This window comes from Scylla paramamosain, unplaced genomic scaffold (genome assembly GCF_035594125.1).
Source record: "Scylla paramamosain isolate STU-SP2022 unplaced genomic scaffold, ASM3559412v1 Contig8, whole genome shotgun sequence".
Lineage (NCBI taxonomy): Eukaryota > Metazoa > Arthropoda > Malacostraca > Decapoda > Portunidae > Scylla > Scylla paramamosain.
The window spans coordinates 406,876-430,129 of record NW_026973673.1 but is presented as its reverse complement, the minus strand read 5'-3'; the positions used below and the strand labels follow the sequence as shown (position 1 = coordinate 430,129).

The window sequence follows — 23,254 nt, the reverse complement described above, 5'->3', positions numbered from 1 at the left end:
TGTCAGTTCACCTATTAATGCTTAGATTTCTTCATAAATACCTCTTCCAGTGTCTCAGGCACATTGACAATCTGCTGAAGATATTGGTAATGCTCCATACTCTTGGATATCTTGGTGTTGAAGGTTTGGATCAAGGCATAAGCTGGCTAACACACTCTCTCTCTCTCTCTCTCTCTCTCTCTCTCTCTCTCTCTCTCTCTCTCTCTCTCTCTCTCTCTCTCTCTCTCTCTCTCTCTCTCTCTCTCTTGCTTTCATTAATGATTCATGATTCAGAGTCCTGCAGAAAGAGTGAAGTCTGTGCTGCTTGGCAGATGCAGATGACAAGGTTGATCTTAACTTAGTATTTTGGAAAGGGAGGATTGGCTTGGTTTGATGGTGAAATTGGCTGCTCCTGGCTTGTTCCTTACTCCTGATAGAATGAGCCAATTTCAAGTCTGGTACTCCTTCCATCTCTACATTAAAATCTACTTCCTCATTCTCTTCTTTGCTTTCTCATGGTGAACTGCTGGAGACATTTGATTCTCCTTTGTTGTAAGGAGAGCTGTAGCCTCTGTATGGGAGACATTAAAGAAAGTATCCACTTTCAGTGGCTTCATATCCATAGTCTGAGTGTAACATTCTGGAGTGGTATGTGGTGAAAAGATCCTTCTCTTGATCTGATCCTTAATGCAGCATCTCTGTTTGTGCATTCATCACTAATAAACATGACCTCTTCTTTGTTTCACAGATATCCCTCTTACATATGATGCTCTTCACACCATCTGTCCATTTCATTTCTGGTTCTCTTCTCAGCCTTACACCTCACACATCCTCACCACTTAGCCCTGTTCTTCCTCTCAGCATGCCCAAACCATTAGTGATAGGAGGTATAAAGCCCCTCATATTGTTTGGGACTGGAATTGCTTATGGTCCTGATGTCCAAGGCACTGCACTTTATACTTCATGGTAGAAATATTTGTCCCACCTTCAGATATATTTTTCAATTGTTTTTCTGATGCTCCAAAGGGAAGGCATGTTATTGTCATTACACTTTCTGCTCTACTCAGTCAGCCTATTCTCTTTCCACACAGTTATCCTTCACATTTCATTGTTCACAACTGATTCATTATTCAATCCTTATGTGCTACTCCAGACATACCCTCAGATATCTCATCTCAGTGACACTCATTTTCCCTCTCCTTGGTTTCCAAATGTCATGTTTCAGTTTCATTAAATATAGTCACCACTAATACCCCATCCTACAAGTTTTCTTTGCATTCATTGGAGGTAAAATACATCCATATATATATACAGTTTTCAGTCTTCCCCACACCTTTCTTGCATCATTCATTCTAATTTTCATTCATGCACATATTCTTCCATCCACAGCAACTTACAAACCTAAGCTGTTTAAAACAGGCTACCTCATATGGTCTTAATCACCTATATCTTCCCACCTAGTTGGCATCCTCCTTGAAGAGGGTAGCCAGGTCAAGACACATACAAGATGCCTTGTCTTATTGTAGAAACAAAAATACTGAAGAGAAATTCCCTCTCCTTTCACTGCACCCCTCTCAGTTACCTTTTCTAAAACAAGCAGTATTTTTTTCAAGGTAGCTGTAAAGTGCACAATGAGGCTATATCTTCCTGCCACAGAAGGGAATCTTGACTATAACCAATGGAAATGAGCAGATGACATGATCGGGTTTAGCACAGCAGTGCACAGTGAGGTTGCTGTTTTATGTGTCTTCCTACCACAGAAGGGAATCTTGACTATAACTAATAGAAATGAGCAGATGACATGATTGGGTTTAGCACAGCAGTGCACAATGAGGTTGCTGCTTCATTATGATGGCACACTTTGCCTTATGATTACTAGTTATCTCCATATATATTATATGAATGTGAAATAGCCAGAACTTCAGCCAGCTTGAAGTACAGTTCCCTCTACTTCCATGTTCATCACTTAGCATTGCCAGTGTGTGAATTGTCTGCTGTGAACCACTGCACCTGATTCGACTTACAGCCAAGACACGTTCCACTCGTTATGAGTAAGAGGGAGGGTGATGGAGGGATTGATGAGATTTGTCTGAGGTATGAGTGAAAGCAGGTGGTTCACAACATTGGCAGTGCTAAGTGATGAACATGGAAGTGGAGGGGACTGTACTGATTTGAAAATTATATGAAATTTCATGCACAGTGTTATCTCATAAGGAAACAGTATTGTACTTCACTCTAGCAGCATTGCATTTGCCTCATATGCCCCACCACTAAGTCATCCTTGGTAACCTTGGTAACCTGTAAGATATCAATCACCCGTCACTGTGGATTAGCCAGCACGTCATGCCGGTAGAGAATGTGTAAACTGATCAGTGAGTGGAAGCATCAGTCAGTGGCAGTGTTACCATGTTCAATTACCTGCTCTTGGCAGAATCACTGTGACAGCATTGGTGAAACAGAGTATAATAAGGTTAGGAAAGACTAAGATTTACTGGCTAAAACATGAAGAAATTAATGCTTGTGGATGTAAAAATAAGTATGGCTACCTTAAGGGAGACATCAGCCTGATATAGAGATAGATAGGAAGGAAAAATATATTTGTTATCTAAGACTAAGATGCAGAGTTAAGATATGGGAGAATGCTTGTGAGTGTAATTGTAAATATGTTTATAAACATGGTGTTGCTTTTTTTTGGTTATGTTAAGGAGGATCTAAACTTGATATATAGGTAGATAGAAAGGACAGAGCCAATTTTGATTTTTCAGTTCAGTATGTTCATGAGTGCAGTTTATTTAATAAAAAAAAAATTCTTATCTGCCTTATCTCAGGGTGATAGAAATGACAGAGCCATTCTAACTTGTCTGCATAGTACATACATAAGTACATATGATCAAATAGAATGTGATTTATCTCCTTATTGCAGGAGTCTTTGTTAACTCATATACAGAACGGTTCATATGTTTTGTCCTTTCCTCCTCGTTTATCTCAGCTTTATTTCTCACCACCTCCCAGTCCCTGGCTTCACTCTGCTACCTGTCCCTCACTGTGACTATGCTGTGTCCAGGTGGTGTGGGATAAGCAGTTTCATTATACAATGACTCATTACTGTCTTGTCACTGGCTGGTATAAGGAAGGAAATGCACATAAAAATTTTGAATATGGAAAGAAAGGAAGAAAAAAAACTATGGCCATATAATAAGTACTCTACCAGTAAATGATAATGTAGCTGGAATAGGTTATTAAGGTTGAGATTATTTGAACCTTGGATCATCTATCATTATTTCATGAGCTTGAGGACAAAGGTGAGACTATCACCTTTGTGCAGCTGACCACGATTATTAGTGTACACTGAAGACTTGTATCACCTGTTGTGGTAACTGAGAGAGAGAGAGAGAGAGAGAGAGAGAGAGAGAGAGAGAGAGAGAGAGAGAGAGAGAGAGAGAGAGAGAGAGAGAGAGAGAGAGATTACAATCACAGAAAATACTTCAGTGTATCAGGAAAGATTTCAATGTTCAAAAACACAGCACTAGCATATGATATGTAATGCCACATACATATAATACAAAATATATAGTACTATATATTAAAGGTGCAGGGCTGTGAATCCTGAGGGGTGGAGAGGGTGTGGTGTGTTGTAGTGTTAATAAACAGGCATTGTGGAGGGTGCTGTGGGTGACAATAGGAGCTGCCACTCCTCAGGTGGAGACAGCAGCTGCCTAGCCCATCCAGGGATTGGCCCTTTGTGTTACCTTTGTCCACCACCACCACACCACAAATTCCATAGCAAGTTTTTAAAATGTTCATGTTTTTTATAATAAGTTCACAGATGCCATGCATTGTTAAAACAGAATAATGGTGATGCTATTTAACAAAAAACTAGTACATCTAAATATTTTAATAATGCAGACTCAGTATAGCTAGGATAGATGGACAAAATGGGTCTTGGGATAGTTATATGTAAGGTTCATAACTGTATGGATATATAAATTCATTTTCTTTTCAATTGTTCTTTAATATTTAAATGAAAATAATAAATACAGAGTAGTTGTAGTTTGTCAAGAAATTAATAAGGCAGGTATGTTGCTAAGGAATTAGAGTTAGCAAACGTATGCAACATTAAGTGTAGCATAAGTGGTTTTCTGGAGGGAGTGACAGGTGATAAATGAAGGACTCTTAGGTAATGAATTTCAATAAGGACTTCCATTTGGCCGCTGTAAAAGGGGTCACAGAAAAAAAATCTGGGAGGTTCAATACTTGATTAAAGTGAGTTTGATAACCTGACTTCACTGAGATTAATGGTTAGCAGGTTATTAACTTGTAGCCAGGATGGACTCTTGGACTCCCCAACATCACAGCAGGTCTCCAAGGCTATTTTATCTCACTTGGCTTGACCTTCAGCATTTCACCATGTGCAGTATTACAGTATATTGATGAAATACTCAGAATGGGAGAGGAGTCCTTTTCTTGTACAGTGAAGCTAAATATTGCATTGCATTTACACACAGCTAGATGAAGGGAGGACAGCAACAGCATATTTATTGGCCCTTATCAGGCTGTTTGTGATAAGCTACAGATGTTATCTAATAAAAATGAGATATTTAATTGTAAAAACTTCATACTATATCAAGTTCTTTCTTCTATTTTCTTTTTAACATTTTTTATTACCATCACAAGTAATATTGCTTAGCTGTACATGGAGTCATTAGTAAAGAGATGCTTAACCATTGTACCTCCAGTAGAGATATACAAGGTGCTTGAGTGTGAGGGAAAGGGATAAAGAGGATTATGGCCATGAAAGGAAGGAATGCAGGGATGAGAATACATTAAGACTCTTCTCCCATTGCTATTTCCAAAGGATGTTTCTAAGGAATAGGCATCAGGTCTGGACAGATAGATAGATAGATAGATAGATATTTAAATAGATGTAGCTGTAAACCTAAGTTACAGATTTAATCCAGCAAAGAATATGAGGATTATTAAAAGGATGCCATTTATTGAAGCATATTTCCATTATCAACATCTTTTCTCTCTATAATGGGAATGCACCATTGTTTCCAGTGTGGCTGGATTACCATGTACCTCTTTCAATACATTACCCATATTGAGGCAGCTGCTGTCCTGAGAGAGAGAGAGAGAGAGAGAGTCTGGCATAGGGAGAGGGAGGGGAGAGTGGTGGGTTGGGTTAGGGCATTTGGTAAGCGATGGGCAGGCACCATTAATCATGAGTGTTCATGACAGACGCTGGAGGGAGTCGCTGCTTATCTTTTCTGGCACTTGGGCTGTTTGGTAAATTTTAGTTCCATTTCAATTTGTTTAATTCTATATTGGAAATTCAGTATTGAGGTTCAGATTGTGGTTCTTTATTGTGCTTTGGTCTTATGGTTGCTTGTGAAGAGTAGACTTGTTTTTATTAATAATATTAAATATTTTATGGAAGTACTTGGCTCTATATTAATTTTTATATGTAGTTACTATGCTTTTTGAGTTATGCAATATGATTACTTATGAATATCAAGATAATTTTTATGTCTTGAATTTTTCTGCATCAAAGAGAAAAGGCAAAAGCAAAAATTAAAAGAAAAATTATTATTAAATTTTTTTGTTGGATTTTCCAATGAAGAGATTTGTTTGCCTCTTTCCTATAAAGTTACCATTATATCATACAGTTAATGCTATTTATATGGCATTAAGATATCTCTTGTGCAGAGCATCCTCTTAGCAGGGATGTGCAAGGAGAATATGACTTAGTATTATGATGATTCCATTTGTGACAGATGCAGGGTACATTGGTTAAGTTGTCAGTGCAGTTTAAATGGGGAAGGGAAAGATAACGGATGGTTGAGGAAAGGATGGTGGTAAGACTGTGGAAAGAGAGTGTGTCTGGCCACTATTATCTTTCCATTTCTGACAGACACAGGGTACATTGGTTAAGCTCTCAATGTAGCTTACTCTGGGATGGGAAAGGCAATGGATGTGTTGAGGAAAGGATGATGATAAGGCTGTGAGTGGAAGGTTGGGCTGAGGGGGCAATGTTGGTGTGTGGCAGCGCGTCATTAGGACCCTGCCTTGCTCCTCCCACCTGTCACTTTGTCCTTACATCAGCCATTATTTGGGGCCATTTCAGTCATGTTGGGAAGAGGTGGGACAATGGCAGAAGCAAAAGGTGGTGCTAATATTTTTCTCTACTATCTGCTTTGTCTTCACTTGGGCTTGACCAGAAAGGAATTTCTTCTTCTTAAAGTTTTCAATTATGTGCATTTCCTATGTATTCTTGTCTTGTGTTCTTAAATTTATGCCTTGTATTTCTGTACTTATTTGTATTTTTCATCATGGACTTTAACTTGTGTGTAATAAATAAGTAAAATCTTCACTAAAAAAGGCTGAAGGACAGAGAGCTTCATCATAGATTATAAAAATGTTGAATTATTAGTTTTCCCCCAAAAGGTAGCATGCTGAAGGATGGAAAGCTTCATCATACTCGTATATTATAAGAATGTTGTGCACAGTATTTGATCATGAGAGAAAGTTGTAGGGGAAGGAAGGTAGTCACCAGGTGGTCAGAATTTTGTGGCCTATGATTAATGGATTTTGGATTTTATACCCATAGCCACAGAGGATCACAGGTAGTAGGGAGCCACCTTAAGGAATGTGACCATCTTTTCTTTGCTTGGGGAGGGAATGGTAAAGTTCACTCAGCAATTCCCACACAAGTCATGATGGGAGCTTATTGCTACTACACCATATTGATTACTTAACTCTACAAATATAAGATAATGAGTAATATTGTTGTTAATTAAAAGAGATAGTTAAATAAATTAGTGGATGAATGGTGGGTATTTTTTCATCTTGAAGTGGCATCTTGAAAGGCAAGGAAAATACATTTGGTTGAAACTTTATACTGCAGTAAGTAGGGATGTACAGGAATGTGTGATGTCTTCTTGGTATGATATATGTTCCCTGATAATTGCCAAGAATTCTTTTTTTTATTTTTTTTATTTAGTTGCAGTAATATGCAAAGTTTGAGTCACATTTGTGTCTGTATTTATAATTAATCTTTTTTTCATGTCCCCATTATTATCTCCTCTTTTTCTACTCTACTCCTCCAGATATATTAACATTTCTTTGTGGGAAGCTGTATTTGTTATATCATTCAAGCATCTCACCATCCTCGACTTTTCTTGGATTCTCTCAAATATGAAGCCTTCATTCTTGCAATAATGTGTATTTACCTAGTTGTATAGTACAGGGTCCGAGCCAAGGCTCAATTAGTCCTGTCTCCATACCCGAATTTATCTAATCTCTCTTTAAACATGTGCACACTCTTTGCCGCAACCACTTCTTCTTTTAAGTTATTCCATATTTCAACCGTTTGATGCAGAAAGCTGTATTTTTTAATATCTCCCAAACAATGACTCTTCTTTAATTTCTCCATATGTTCTTCTTGTACGTCTATCTTCTTCCTCCACTTTTACAACTAGGTCATCTCTGTCTATCTTCTCCATGTTGTTTATTAATTTGAACATTGTTATCAGGTCTCCTCTTTCCCTTCTTTCTTGCAGTGTTGGTAATCCAATTTCTTCCAGTCTTTCCTCATAACTTAGGTCTTCCAATTCAGGTATCATTTTCGTAGCTATTCTTTGTATCATTTCCAATTTCCTTATATCTTTCTTCTTGTGTGGAGACCATACCACTGCTGCGTTTTCCAGTTTGGGGCGTATCATGTGTGTTATAATTTTCTTCATCATTTCTTTGTCTAGGTAATTAAATGCCACCCTGATATTTGCTAGCAAATTATATGTAGAGCCGAATATTCCATTGATGTGTTTTTCTGGTGATAGCGTGTCTTGAATTATTACTCCTAAGTCTTTTTCTTCTTTGCTCTTTGGTATTGTGATTCCTCCCATCTTATACTCCCATGAAGGTCTCCTTTTACTTCTTCCCATCTCCATTACATGGCACTTCTTTATATTGAATTCTAATTTCCATCGTTTACTCCATTCATAAATTCTATCAATATCCCTCTGTAGTTCCTTACAATCCTCTTGGTTCTTTATTACTTTCATCAATTTTGCATCATCTGCAAACATGTTAATATAGCTATTTAAACCCACCGTCATATCATTTATATAGACCTGAAACATTTTAGGTGCCAACACAGATCCTTGTGGTACTCCGCTTGTTACTTCGCACCAACTTGATTTATTATCTCTGATTACTGTACTCATTTCCCTACCTTGGAGATAATCCTTCATCCTCTCAAGTATTTTTCCTTTTAGCCCTCCTCAATGTTCCAGTTTCCATATGAGACTTTTATGTGGAACTGTATCAAAAGCTTTTTTCAGATCTAAATAGACTGCATCAACCCAACCATCTCTCTCTTGTAGTTTATCTATTACTCTTGTATAAAAGCTCAGTAAGTTTGTTACGCAAGATGTCTCTTTCCTGAAACCGAATTGTTTTTCTGTTATTATATTTTCTTGTTCAAGATATTACACCCATCTGTTTTTAATGACTATTTCACAGAGTTTACTTACAATACTCGTGAGTGAGACTGGTCTGTAATTCAGTGGTTCCATTTTATTACCTCCTTTGTATAACGGTACTATATTTGCTCTCTTCCATTCCTTTGGTACTTTTCCCTCCTTCAAAGAACTGTTAATTATCTCCTATATTGGTTCTTCCAATTCCTCCCTACATTCTTTCAATATCCATCCATTTACTTCGTCTGGTCCCATCGCCTTCCTAGTATCTAGCTCTTCCAGTAGTCTTTTAATTTCTTTTCTTTCCACTTGTATGTTTTCTATTCCTTTCTGTTGTTCCTCATCTCCCAGTGATGCAAAGGCAGTTTCTCTTGTAAATACAGACTTGAAGCTTTTATTCAGTATCTCGGCCATCTCTTGTGTGGTTTCATAAATTTCTCCATTTTTCTTCAGCTTTGTAATGGTATCTCTATGCTCTATTTTTCCATTTACATATCTATAGAAAAGTTTGGGTTCTTCTTTACACTTTCCAACTACATCTCTTTCAAAATTTCTTTCTTCTTCTCTTCTTATTTTAACATAATCATTTCTAGCTGTCCTGTATTCTTCTCTATTTATCTCATTCCATTGTTTCCTCATTTTTTTTCCATGCCCTCTCCTTCTTCTTTTTTGCCTCTGCACACTTTGCATTAAACCACACTTTCTTATTTTCTTTTACCTTATATCTTGGCACATATCTCTCAACACCTTCTCTAAACTTGCTTAAAAACACTTCATATTAATTTATTATTATCTTTTATTACTTTTTAAGTAAGATGCATATATTTTGGGAACTTATTTATTTATTTTTTTTCCCTTAGTTTTTAAATTGTTTTGTCTTTTAGAGATTTTTTTTCCTTTTTGAGTTTAATGTAATGTTGATATTTTGAAAAGTTTACTGCTATATTTGAAAATCTTTGGGCTTGTAATGATAATTTGTAACTCATATTTTGTTTAATGAGAGAGAGAGAGAGAGAGAGAGAGAGAGAGAGAGAGAGAGAGAGATGAATGAGCAGATTGATAACAGGTACAGGTAAGCGCCCTTGTAATACATCTTGTTTAACTTATGGAAAGAACTGGTACCTGGAATAATGATAATAATAATGATAATGGTAATAATAATAATAATAAGAGGGGTGGTGGTGGTGGTGGTGGTACTATTGTTGTTGGAATAATAATAATAATAATAATAATAATAATAATAATAATAATAATAATAATAATAATAAAAATAGTAATAATAATAGAGTGGTGGTGGTGGTTGTACTATTGTTGTTGTTTTCGTTCTTTTTTTTTTTTCTTCTTCTTCTTCTTCTTCTTTGTGTGTGTGTGTGTGTGTGTGTGTGTGTGTGTTTACAGATTAAAAAAAAATAAATACCTTTCTTCTTCTTCTTCTCTTCTTCCATAACAGGTCATAGAAGGTTATATTTATTATGTGAACTTGATCAGAGAGAGAGAGAGAGAGAGAGAGAGAGAGAGAGAGAGAGAGAGAGAGAGAGAGAATCTCTCTCTCTCTCTCTCTCTCCTCTACGAGTCAGTAAGGATTAGCTGTGTATAATTTCACGCTGAAATAGAGGGTGAATGGAGACGTGCCTGCAAAATAGTAGTAGTAGTAGTAGTAGTAGTAGTAAAAATATTTAATTATATATATATATATATATATATATATATATATATATATATATATATATATATATATATATATATATATATATATATATATATATATATATATATATATATATATATATATATATATATATATTTAAAATAATTACTCTCTCTCTCTCTCTCCTTCGACAATATTGAAACAAAGGCAGAGAGAGAGAGAGAGAGAGAGAGAGAGAGAGAGAGAGAGAGAGAGAGAATAATTCTTTTACGATATATATAATTAATTTTTTTTTACTACTACTACTACTTTTTTTTTAATGTAGGAAGGACACTGGCCATGGGCAACAAAAATCCAATAAAAAAAAAATGCCCACTGAAATGCCAGTCCCATAAAAGGGTCAAAGAGAGGTGAAGTTTCCAGTTCAGATTATAAGTAAAGGACAGACCGAGGATGTTCAGTGTAGAAGAGGGAGACAGTTGAGTGTCATTGAAGAAGAGGGAATAGTTGTCTGGAAGGTTGTGTCGAGTTGATAGATGGAGGAATTGAGTTTTTGAGGCATTGAACAATAACAAGTTTGATCTGGAATTGAGTTTTTGAGGCATTGAACAATACCAAGTTTGATCTGCCCCAATTAGAAATTTTAAAAAGATCAGAAGTCAAGCGTTCTGTGGCTTCCCTGCGTGAAATGTTTACCTCCTGAAGGGTTGGACGTCTATGAAAAGACGTGGAAAAGTGCAGGGTGGTATCATCAGCGTAGGAGTGGATAGGACAAGAAGTTTGGTTTAGAAGATCATTAATGAATAATAAGAAGAGAGTAGGTAACTACTACTACTACTACTACTACTATTTTGCAGGCACGTCTCCATTCACCCCCTAGTTTAGCGTGAAATCATACACAGCTGATCCTTGCTGACTCATAGAGGAGATAACCAGGAGAGAGAGAGAGAGAGAGAGAGAGAGAGAGAGAGAGAGAGAGAGAGAGAGAGAGAGAGAGGTTTGTTTTTTTTTTCAATATATTAATTTTTGATTAATTGAGAGAGAGAGAGAGAGAGAGAGAGAGAGAGAGAGAGAGAGAGAGAGAGAGAGAGAGAGAGAGAGAGAGAGAGAGAATTTTCCTGTGTAGTTTTATTGGCACACCAGCGAATCGGTGATGTCTGTTCTGTAAAGCCATCTGAGCACCACCAATACTACCTTCCCCACAGCAGTGTCCTCCCCCTCCAGCAACAGTTTGACATTAGTATTACTTTTTAATTTTAAGGTTAGATCAACTGTATTAGATCAAGTGTTATGATGTAACACAAAGACAAGCCAGGCATCATTGTTGTTTACTTTATTCATATTGTATGTACTTAGTATTATCAAACATTAGATGCTTTGAAATCACGATAACTGCTTGATCACAAACCAGAATCTTCTGTATTTAATGTAGTAAATATGGTTCCCTTCCTTTGGCATATGCTGATACTGCAAGAATGCACTTCCATATCCCTTGCATGTAGCATTATGTAATAGTTAATGAGTGCTGTATATCACAACTGCCAATATTCCTCCTGTGATAGCAGCCTTGGCATATTCTAAATATCCTTACATACACTGTTTCATTGAGTACAATGACAACTAATCTAAATAATTAATAAATAAGTGTGTAATATGTGCTCTGGAAATACATGCACAGGAGTTAACGTTCTTTTTCTGTACCTAACAGGTAATAGTCAAATTACATGTTGTTATGCACCATTTCAGATCACATAGTCAGACTTATTGATGACTTAAAAGTAATAAGAAGTTAATTACACATTTTATCATTTCTATTAACCATGGTTAAAGTACCCTCGCCTTGTAAACTGGACAGTGGTTGTAAACCTACATCCCCCTACCCTCCCCACACACCTCTTACCTTCCACAATGCCCCATTCCTTACTGCTCACCCACAATGCCCCTTCCTTACCCCTCCCTTCCAGTAATGGATGCTTCAAGCAAAGCTTAACACTAGTGTTTTGTAGTTACTTTCTCACCAGTTGTGACAACGCAGGGTGGACTTTGCTGGAGTGCAGTCAGCTGTATACATTAGCTTCCCATATCCAGAAACTCGTACTTTTTACATTTATGCCTGGAATTGTGCCTGATCTGTTTTCCAACCAGAATTTTTTTCACTAGTAATAAATGTTAAAATCTTACCAGTTCATCTGATGACTTTGAGCATCTTGGCAAAAAGATCTCTAATCCTTGTTGGTCTCCCTCCTCTATATTGTTTATATGGCTCTACTGCCATCTCTAAATACTTAACTCTTCTTGCATGCCCTTGCTGACACCTCCACACTGGAAGATTCAAGGGTTGTCCTTCTTCACTTCCCCCTTAAATTATGCCTCTTACAGAAATTATTTGTCATAATGTTTTCAAAGCAGCAGTGCCTGCTGGTTTGATGGTGGCCATGGAGTGAAATTGCTGCCAGACTCATGGAGTTCCAATGCTGTCAAATTCATAAAGTTGACCTGTGGCCATGGCAAGTGTCAGGTTCCTATCATATATTTTTTCAGAATAACATGCCTATCCTTGCTAATAAAAACAAGTGTGTTGAAAAGAAGTAATCCTCCAATTAATATAGTTATATCAACAGCACCTTTGTGGGCTGTTCAGAGTGGAGATTATAATGACTTGGACAAGAGTGACAGCACTGCAAGAAGTTACAGAAAAAATGGGAAAAGTGGGGTATATTAGTATATTTTGAAACTTCCACAATATTATCACATGATGTTGGAACTATGGGTTCTCACCAGAAAAGTATGCATTATCTGGGGATTTGAACATGGGACCTTTTGTTTGTTGGATGGTTGTGCTACCCATTGCACCACAGTGCCCTCCTGTGACAACTTGCACATCTCCCCTATGAGGTCATCTCCCACATGCTCTTGACCTATGATAGTGCATCCTGTGGATATTACTCATTGTGCCATGTTGAAGCTATGTAGATGTTACCCAATGCACTATGATGATGCTAGTGGCAGATCTGCCCTTGAACCTAAGTAACAAGAATTCTTTCATAAAATAGAAAATATCAACAGCTCTCAAACTCTCCCCCTGCACAACTATACAAATATACAAACTATACAAATGCATTATATGTACATATTTATACGATTTATATCATGTATTTATATCATGTATTATACTTTTTCTTAATCTCTCTACTGTCACCATATGCCAGCTAGGCAAAGTTGGGTACTTCCACAAACTGCAAATTCTACAAATGTGAAGTATGGTTTTCTTTTTGCAGTTTTATGATTGTGACAATCATCAGTATTGCAAAAGTAACCCAAATGCAAATCTGTCTACAAACTTTTTGCATGGGTAAATTGACCACCTGGCAATGTCAAGGATGGTGTATTATTCTTTCCACCATCTGCCATCAAGCCATCCTGTTAGGAGTCAGTTACAGAGATAGTACAATTAATACAGTTCAGAGCTGCAACCTATCAGTGTTCTATTTCATGTTGATTCTCTATATATTATTCATCCTACAATAGTGCCTTATTTTGCCTTAAAAAAAATTTTGACACAATAGTTGAAACTATCCATAGTTAAAACATATGTGTACCACATATGTTGGGCAATTTTGTAGATTTTGCAGTTGTGGAAATAAATTTGCATTTGTGTTGATCAGCACTACTGTCAGGGAAGTCCTGCAAATAATTGCCACACTTTACCATACTTAGAACTTATGTTTTTCACCTCAAGTGCAGCAAATGACAAAGAAAATAAAACAAATTTGCAATAATGTGATTTCTTTTATTCCTGTTTCCTTATTTAGCAAATAGGCACTACAAATTTGTTATATATTTTCAGATGCCTACTCACTACTGCAGACCACCACAGACAAGTTAGAAGTCCCAGGATACTGAGATACAGTACTTAGAGTGGAATGGGATCAACTTGTATAAGATATATACATGCATTGGCAGAAGAGCTCCAAAGTTTGCTTAATGTTGTAGATGAGTATGGAAATGACTGTGATGTGAGATTTTAGTAGTGAGAAAGCAAGCTGATGATGGTGAAAATATTCCAGAGGAAAAGAGAAATTCATGATGGAAATTGGGAGGGAATGAGTTGCAACAGACTGATAAATGGAAGTACCTGGGGATGTGGATGAGTCCAAATGGGTGTGTAGAGGTGAAGAATGAGAAAATAGATGTAGTGAACCAGTGTCTGGGTGAACTAGTAAGTGCAGCAAGGATGAGAACAAGTAAATGTGATGTACTGTGAAAAATTTGGAAGAGCTTGGTTGCTCCAAGCATGTGTGATTCCATGGAATTTGATTGAATTAGAGAAATGAAAAATAGGGCAGCATAGAATGACAAGGATGGCACTGAATGCACCAAGGTATGTAGCAATGGAGGCTTTGAGAAAGACCTGTGAAAAGCATGTGTGTTAGATTAGAATGAATTGGTGATGCAAGATTAATGAGAAATATGTTTCTGTGGGATATTAGGAGAAACAGGTAGGGGAAAAAAGTGTGTTAAGATGGTAGCAAAGAGAGTCATGGAAGCTAATTGGGCTTTCCAGCATTTTCATGGGAAACATATTAAGTGTGACTGGAATATGATTGCTTTTCCTACAGGAGTTGCCACTACATACAGGTTTGGCCACCTGTAACATTAAAATCAAGACAGGAGAAAAGCTTGTTTTGGAGCTGTGTGTGGACATTCTTCTGAACTAATCAGACTCGTTTTTTAAGATTTTCCCTGCCTGCCCCCAACCTTGTGTGGAAAGCTCTGTCTGTAAGATGTCTGTGAGCAACTGTGGTGTGTGACTCCCTGGCTGTCAGAGTGAATGCAGTAGCATGTGAGGGATATAAGATCTGGTTCCTCAGGGCCTGTGTGGGTTTCAAGGCCAACACTAAGGCACTGAGCCATGACAACTTAATGTATTTCTGTGATCCCTGCAAAGAGATGACTAGAGACATGGAAGAGACACCGCTGCTAAAAGGAAGAGAAAAGTGTACAGACAGAAGAGAAAGACAGACAGAGGAAAGAGTGCTAGTAATGGGCAATATGAATGCATGTGTAGGAATACTAGAACAGGTGAACAAGAATGGTAAAAATGCTTGTGGAGTTTGTTGGAAAATCTGAATGTTACCTTGGCTGAGGAACATGTGACTTGGAGTGGTAGGGAACAAGAATCAGCTATTGACTACACATTGGTGAATGGAAGAATGTGTGAAATTGTCACACATGTGGATAGATGAGGATAGTATGGTTGATATCGTGTCTGATCACAATGTGCTGGTTGTTGAGTACCTGGTGCATGGTGGGAATGAGGTGAAAGTGGCAAGTAAGAAAAGGAAATAGAGATTGGGAGATGTAGGGTGAGGGAACTTTCAGGTTAATCTGAGTGAAAGAAGCTGGCATGATGTAAGTGTGCATGATGTGGAGCACCTGAATGAGAAACTGGTTGAGGACATGCAGAGTGCTGCTGAGAACCTGATAGGGTTTGTGAGAGTAGGCAGAAAAAGAGAGTAAGTGAACCATGCTGGAATGAAAAATCAGAGAGGCTAGGAAGGAGCAAAAGAGAATGAGTAGAGTGTAGATGGCTGAGGAAAAAGAGGCAAGAAAGTGATGAGGCAGAAGATGAGTATCAGAATGCATGGGGAGCATATGTGAAACAGCAGCAACTAACAAGGTGAATGATAATAAAGGCAAAAGTGAAGTGTGAAAGGGATATGATTGTGTCTTTAAGGGAGAATGGCATGAAAGGTGGCTGTGAATGGTACAAGTTCATGAGAAGTGAGAATATGTCAGGCAGTGTTGGTGAGGAAAGCCTGAAAGTAAATGGTGAAGCTATAACAAAGAAGGAAGGAATCAGGGAGGCAATCAGACTGTTCTGGAAAGAAGTGGGTGGTGTAGGTGAGGTGTTTGCTGTGAGAGAAATATGTGTGACACTGGAGAGGAAGAATGCAGATGAACTGGATGAAAGAATCAGCAGGGAGGTGGAGAAATGTTTGAAAAGGTAGAAAAATGGGAAGGTAGCAGGAGCAGATGAGATACCCTATATAGGATGTATAAAAATGGAGTGGAAGTTATGATTGACAGGATGACTGAGGTATTTAACTAGGTGTGGGAGGAGGAGAGAGTACCAAGAATGTGGAATGAATGAATGAGTTGAAGAACTACCAACCGGTTGCATTAGTGAATACAGTAGGGGAAGAAAGTGTTCAGTGCAGTGTTGAGTGAGATTGTGTAAATGGACTGAGAATGCTGAAAGTTTCAGGTGAGGAACAAAATGGTTACTGTGGGGAAGGAAAGCTGAGGATGATATGTTTGTGGTGAATTAAATTAGAGAGAAAAAGAGGGATGAAGATAAATTGTACTTAGGTTTTCTGGATACAGAGAATACTTATGATAAGGTGAATAGAGAGTGAATGTAGAGTCTTAGAAAAGATTGGATTGAGTGCAAAGATAGTCAACATAGTGCACAACATGAATGTTGACACAAGAGCTAAATCAGACTAGGAGATATAGAAACAGACTGGGTGAAGTAGTGAGAGAGGAGTTAGGCAAGGATGTACATTGTCACCAACCCTTTTCAGCTTGTATACAGAGGAGTTAGCAGCCAGAATGAGAAGAATGAATGCAGGAGTAAGTGTGGGGAATGATAAGATGTGTGCTTTTTTATGCAGATGATGGTGTGGTTATGAGTAAATCGGCAAATAAGCTCCAAAGTTTGTTGGATGTTGTAGATGGATATGGAAAAGACTTTGGAGTTAGGTTTAGCAGTGAGAAAAGTAAGGTAATGATTGTGAATAGGTCGGAGGATGAAAGTAATGTGGTATGGAGAACCGGAGAGAATGAGTTAAAACAGGTGCAAGAATACAAGTACTTAGGGATGTGGATGAGTCCAAATGGATGTGAAAAGGCACAGAATGAAAAGATAAGCTTGGTGAACCAGTGGGTAGGTTGAATGGGAAGTGCAGCAAGGATGAGAACGAGTAAGTAGGATGTGGTGAGATAAGTGTAGAGTGTGGCTGTGCCAAGTATAATGTATGGTATGGATGTGATTGCATGGAATGGAAGTGAAATTGTAAGTTAAAAGTGGGCCAGCATAGCAGAATAGAGTAGCAAGGATGGCACTGAATGCACCGAGGTACACAACAGTAGAAGCTTTGAGAGATGATAAGGGATGGAGCACCTTACTTACTTACAAAGTGACACTTGGGTACAAGATTAGGCTTGAAAAAATGGATGATGCAAGAATAGCAAGAAAGGTGTATCTGTGGAATGAAAGTGAAAGCAAATGGAGGAAGAGGTGCATGAGAATGACAGACAGAAATGGTTTATAAGTGGTGCGGGGAATGAGGATGGCTGGGAGAAATCAAAATGAGTGTGAATGGGTCGTGTCAAAAACACCCCAAAACACCCTTAAACATTCAAAAAATACCAAAACACCCCAATCCCATCAAAACAGCCAACACACACTTTTTAAAACACCCAAAAACACCCCAAACACCTACCAAAGCACTCCAAACACATCACACACCCCAACACACACCCAAAACACTCCAAACACACACCCAAAACACCCCAAACACACACCCCAACACCCAAAATACCCCAAACCCATCAAAACATCCCTGATTCACTGACACACACCAAAAACACACACAAAAAAAACACTAAAACACATTTTCACCCACCAAAACACTCCCAAATGCTCCAAAACTTAGCAAACCTACCCTTAAAACACCCCCAAACACCCCAAAAAACAAAATTACACACACCAAAGACCATAAGACACCTCAAGTGTCCCAAAGCACCCCAAAGTATCCAAAAACACCCCAAAACACTCCAAAACACTAAAAAATAAGTTAAAAACACCCAGATAACACACAAACTACCCTTAAACACACCAAAAACACCCAAATAAACTAACAAACTACCCTTAAACACCCCAAAAACATCCCAAAACACCCAAACCAACACAAATTACCTTTAAACACCCCAAAATCACCCCACAACAACTCCCTTGACACCCCAACACACCCAATCTCACCTCATAGGACGTCATAACAGGACTGGCAGGACTCGGACAGGGCACCCTTCCACTTCCACAGCCCTTCTGATCAGCTCCCTCTTCTCCACTCTCTCACTCTCCATCCCGTGGTACAGCAGCGTGGGAATCTGTAGGGGCAAGGGAGAGAGAGAGAGAGAGAGAGAGAGAGAGAGAGAGAGAGAGAGAGAGAGAGAGAGAGAGAGAGAGAGAGAGAGAGAGAGAGACTTGACTGACCTTTGCTCCTGTGAATTTTCCTTCTCTCTCTCTCTCTCTCTCTCTCTCTCTCTCTCTCTCTCTCTCTCTCTCTCTCTCTCTCTCTCTCTCTCCATTAGACTGGAGCAAAGTTTTTCCTCCTCCTCCCAGTTGGTTTCCTCCAGTTTGCTCTTCTCCTCTATCTTCAAGGTGAGAAAATTCTTCTCTCCATCTGCGGAGGGGTCAAGGAAAGGTGGTGGAGGAAGAAATGAGAATGGAGGAGAAAAATGGAGTAAATAGATAGATAGTTAGATAAATAAATAAATAAATAAATAAATAAATAAATTTATTTATAAACACAAAATAAATAAATAAATAAATAAATAAATGAGAGAGAGAGAGAGAGAGAGAGAGAGAGAGAGAGAGAGAGAGAGAGAGAGAGAGAGAGAGTCTAGGATTTAAAACTTACAATTCTCTCTCTCTCCTCTCTCTCTCTCTCTCTGAGAGATAGACAGAGAGATAGTCTCTCTCTCTCTCTGAGAGAGAGAGACAGAGAGATAGAGGTCATTATTTGGGTGTGTTAGGTTAGGTTAGGTTTGAGTGGGTTTGTATGCGAGGTCATGTGAGGTCAGGTCAACCCTTATACTTACCATCTGACAATTTGGTGAGCTGTACCTCTGCCTCCTCCCTCACTGGTAGTGGTGGTGGTGGTGGCGGCACAGGGGAGGGCAGCCTGCTGTGGGATGAGCTGCTGTGTGACCTCTGCCGTCTGCAATGAAGGACAGGTCATTAGTTAACTGTGGTGTGATCCAAGCTGACATGACCAGACCTGACCTAACACAGGACAGATTACACTTATTACCTCTCCCTCCTTCCCTCCACAGCCTGCAGGTCTTGATATATATAGGTATACTGCAGCACCACCCAGGCCTATGGTAAGTGGAGAGCAAAGACAAACACAAAAAACTCAGACTGGTGCATCTGAATGCCGTGTGCTGTGCTGTTAAACAATAAATAAATAATCATGTTAGAATAATATACAGATTAACTCAACATACTCGTAGGCCTAAAAAATTACCCCACAAAAATACCGTTTCTCAAATAAACATGGCGCTTAAAAGTATCCCTTATGATCTTGCAGGGAAGGTCAGGTTAGTGTCCCTTAACGAGGGGGCAGGGGGAGAGGTCCACAGGGGCGCGTCCAAGGCTAGGTCAGAAAATTTTCGTGGGTGATTTTGGTGTAAACGAGAAAAAAAAAAAACTTCTCTTAAAGTAGATTCATCTCGTAACTATGCACACACACACACACACACACACACACACACACACACACACACTACAGGCAACACAAGAGAGGCGTCACTGGCTGCACAGGGAAGCAATTTACGTGAGGTCTAAAATATCTGGCTATAGAAGGCTGGCGTTCCGTGTGGCGCGCGCACGACCAACACACAGCAACACCATTTCTCAAGAGTAAGTATGTATTGTATCTTATTCAGCACCATCTCAGCCACTCACCTTCTCGTATTTGGTGATGCCTGCGTGTGCCTGGGTGTCTGTATGTGTGGTGGCAGTCGTCACAGCCAGCACCTTGCCCTACACGAGCATGCTAGGTGATTACAAGCACACCGCATGTTCACATTTTTAGCGCAAATATCTGGCCTGTCTCACTTCCCAGGGACGGTTTTTTTTTTTTTTTTACTAATTACACTACTTTTTATATATATTTATCGGTATTTTCTAGGTTATAATAATTAAGAAATGTTATATTATTCATTATCCATCGGGTTTATCTTACATTAGTGTATTAAGGTACTAAATCCTATAAAATTCTATATACATCTTTATTTCTTTGCTTTTTTCCAATGTAAACCTTTTATTTCTAATATTTTCCGATGTAAAATAAGATGATATATTTAAAAGACTTCGTACTAGTCATTATTTATCAAAGGTACCCTCAAATAGTGCAGTTATAAAGAGACCGTCCCTTTCTCAACACTGTACCAAGATCGCCATTACGCACAACACTGTACCAAGGTCGCCATTACGCAATGTTGACAGCTTAGGAGTTATATATAACAAAATGACGCAAGAAATTTAAAATCCACTTCCTCTTCCTTCTCCTCCTCCTCGTCTTCCTTACCCTCATCCTCCTTTCTTTCCCCTCCTCCTCTGGCAAAAAAAGGGTAAGAGGAGGAAGAGGTAGTAAACGAATATAATGAGAAAGAGGAATAAGCAAATTAGAAGAATAAAGCAAGAAATAGAGGATAATAATGATTTAAAACTTAGTATCTATCATTTTCTTATCTCTCTCTCTCTCTCTCTCTCTCTCTCTCTCTCTTCTCTCTCTCTCTCTCTCTCTCTCTCTCTCTCTCTCTAGGAGCAAGCAAGAGGGAGCCTGGTACCTCTGAGGGGTGCGTGCGCGCGTGTCGGGGAGGACTTAACCCCAGGAATATGATAAAATAAATGCAGTCACCCCGCACAGGCAGGCACGGGGCGACGGGCATCCCACCATCCGTCACACACACACACACACACACACACACACACACACACTGAAAAGGCTTTACCGAAAGTGACGTGGATTTTCAAAGGTGTTTTTACGGTTCTGGTGAAAGATTAACAAGATTTCTACACTGTGAACAGGGAAAACACTCTTGAGAACACGGCTAGTCATCTATGTGACCTTGGAAAGTAGAGAGAGAGAGAGAGAGAGAGAGAGAGAGAGAGAGAGAGAGAGAGAGAGAGAGAGAGAGAGAGAGAGAGAGAGATGGACGGATAAGGCCCCTGTACAGAGTTAGCAGCTGGGTGTGGGCGTGACAAAAGCTGGAGATGACTCAGAATAAGGTGATCTAACACACACACACACACACACACACACACACACACCGAACACTGACGGATAGAGACTGGAATGTCGAACGCCAACTGAGCAGAGAGTATGTTTGTGCGACGGTGTTCATGTTCAAACCGAAAAACATGTGTTGTTAGAGTGCACAATGACTGCTGATCTACGTAATAGTTATCAAATGCTCAGATTTGGCGATATAAATGACATAATGGAAGAGAATATCTATATACAGGAAGTGTGTAGCTATATTTTTGAAGTACTGAGTATATACGTATAATATGTAAGAATCACCTCTACATCAAATGCATGTTTGTGACTTTTCATGGACAAAAGTACTTGTACAATTATTTGTTCTTTGTTTATTTTGTAAAAGGATTCTTTTGTCAATAAACAACTAACTAACTAGGGGCGTCCCGGGTCCAGGTGATGACGTCACACTCAAAAATACGAAGTGGATTTTAAATTTCTTGCGTCATTTTGTTATATATAACTCCTAAGCTGTTAACATTGCGTAATGGCGATCTTGGTACAGTGTTGAGGAAGGGACGGTCGCGTCCCTTCCTCAACACTGTACCTGCAACAATTGCGAAATTAACTGCGAAATTAAACCCCTCGCAAAAATGGAGCTATGCCGGAATGCTTAATATATTCTGATTTGTCAAGTAGTTTAACTCTTATTGGGAATATAAAACCATTCCCAGCCTTACTAATAATAAAGATATTTTAAAAGAACAGAATAAAAAAAATTGAACATAAACTCGATAAAGAGACATTGTAAAGTCAACAAATCTGATTTATTAGGAATATAAAACACTTTAAAAAATGAAAACTATTTTTACAAATAATCAAAAGTTCGTTACAAGTTGAAATAAAGAAATGAAAAATTAATAAATGTCAACTTTTCACTTTTCACACGCCTATAAATCACTGTAAAACTCCACATATCCTACTCATCAGGATCATAACACACTTTAATAACCATAAACGATTGTTTGAGCCAATAAAATTTTGCCTAGAGGCTGAAATAATTGTTTTTCTAGGGTGACCTTAAAAAAATAAATAAATAACAGAAAAAAGCAACACTTAGCTACGCTGAAACCACCTCATGATCAACACATTTCTCTCAACACACTTATGGAAAACACTCAAAACATCACTAAATATTTTCACAAACCACCTGATGATCAACACATTCCTCTCAACACACTTATGGAAAACACTCAAAACATCACTAAATATTTTCACAAACCACCTGATGATCAACACATTCCTCTCAACACACTTAGGGAAAACACTCAAAACATCACTAAATATTTTCACAAACTATAACAACTCACTTAAAAAGCCGCAATATACAAGTTTTCGAGATAAAAAAAATATATAAATATTAGAATCGAGCCAAACCATCATGACGGCTGTGGACGGGGCCCTCAGCTGAAAAACAAAGATGGCTGCTTCCTCAGTCATTATTTAAAGTAATTTTGAAGGCTATATATCTACTTTCTGGCTTGATTGATAGTGTATGTATGTGTGTGTGTGTGTGTGTGTGTGTGTGCGTGTGTGTACTACTCAAACATAGATTACCTTATCCCACTGGTCTTCCCTCTTCCGTCCCTTACATGATCCTCCCAGCCTCCTCCCCAACTCTTCTTCCTCTTTCCTGCTTGTGCATTAATAATAATAATAATAATAATAATAATAATAATAATAATAATAATAATAATAATAATAATAATAATAATAATAATAATAATAAACGGTTTATTATTAAGGCAGTTAACAAACTGAAAATGTACATAGGGGGTGGGGAAATACTTAACAATCCTAAAGGTAAGTCTAATCTAGAAGGGATTGCATTGTGTGTATGTATGTGTAATTAGGTAAGGTTTTTGCCACGAATGGCTACGTGTGGGGGTGCTATGGTGGGTCATGGCAGCGTTGTTGTTCTTGTTCTTGTTCTTGTTGCTGTTGTTGGTGGTGTGTGTGTGTGTGTGTGTGTTTAAGGACAGTAACATAAGGCAAAGCAGCACGATCCCTAAGGACATTACCGGACACAA

General features: G+C 38.4%; 2 long non-coding RNA genes across 2 annotated transcripts in view; one reads left to right on the top strand and one right to left on the bottom strand.

The window, feature by feature from the left end:
- Nucleotides 1-14,607, top strand: part of LOC135096835 (uncharacterized) — a 32,810-nt gene extending 18,203 nt beyond the window's left edge. Inside the window, exon 3 of the long non-coding RNA XR_010265091.1 lies at nt 13,955-14,607. This is a non-coding gene — a long non-coding RNA (uncharacterized LOC135096835). The remainder of the gene's footprint in view (nt 1-13,954) is intronic.
- Nucleotides 14,608-18,423: 3,816 nt separating this feature from the next.
- On the bottom strand, nt 18,424-20,001 carry LOC135096882 (uncharacterized). Its single transcript, XR_010265130.1, has 3 exons — nt 19,865-20,001; nt 18,997-19,115; nt 18,424-18,578 (listed from the first exon to the last, which is right to left on the bottom strand). It is a non-coding gene; the product is annotated as an uncharacterized LOC135096882 (long non-coding RNA).
- Between the last annotated feature and the right edge of the window lie 3,253 nt (nt 20,002-23,254).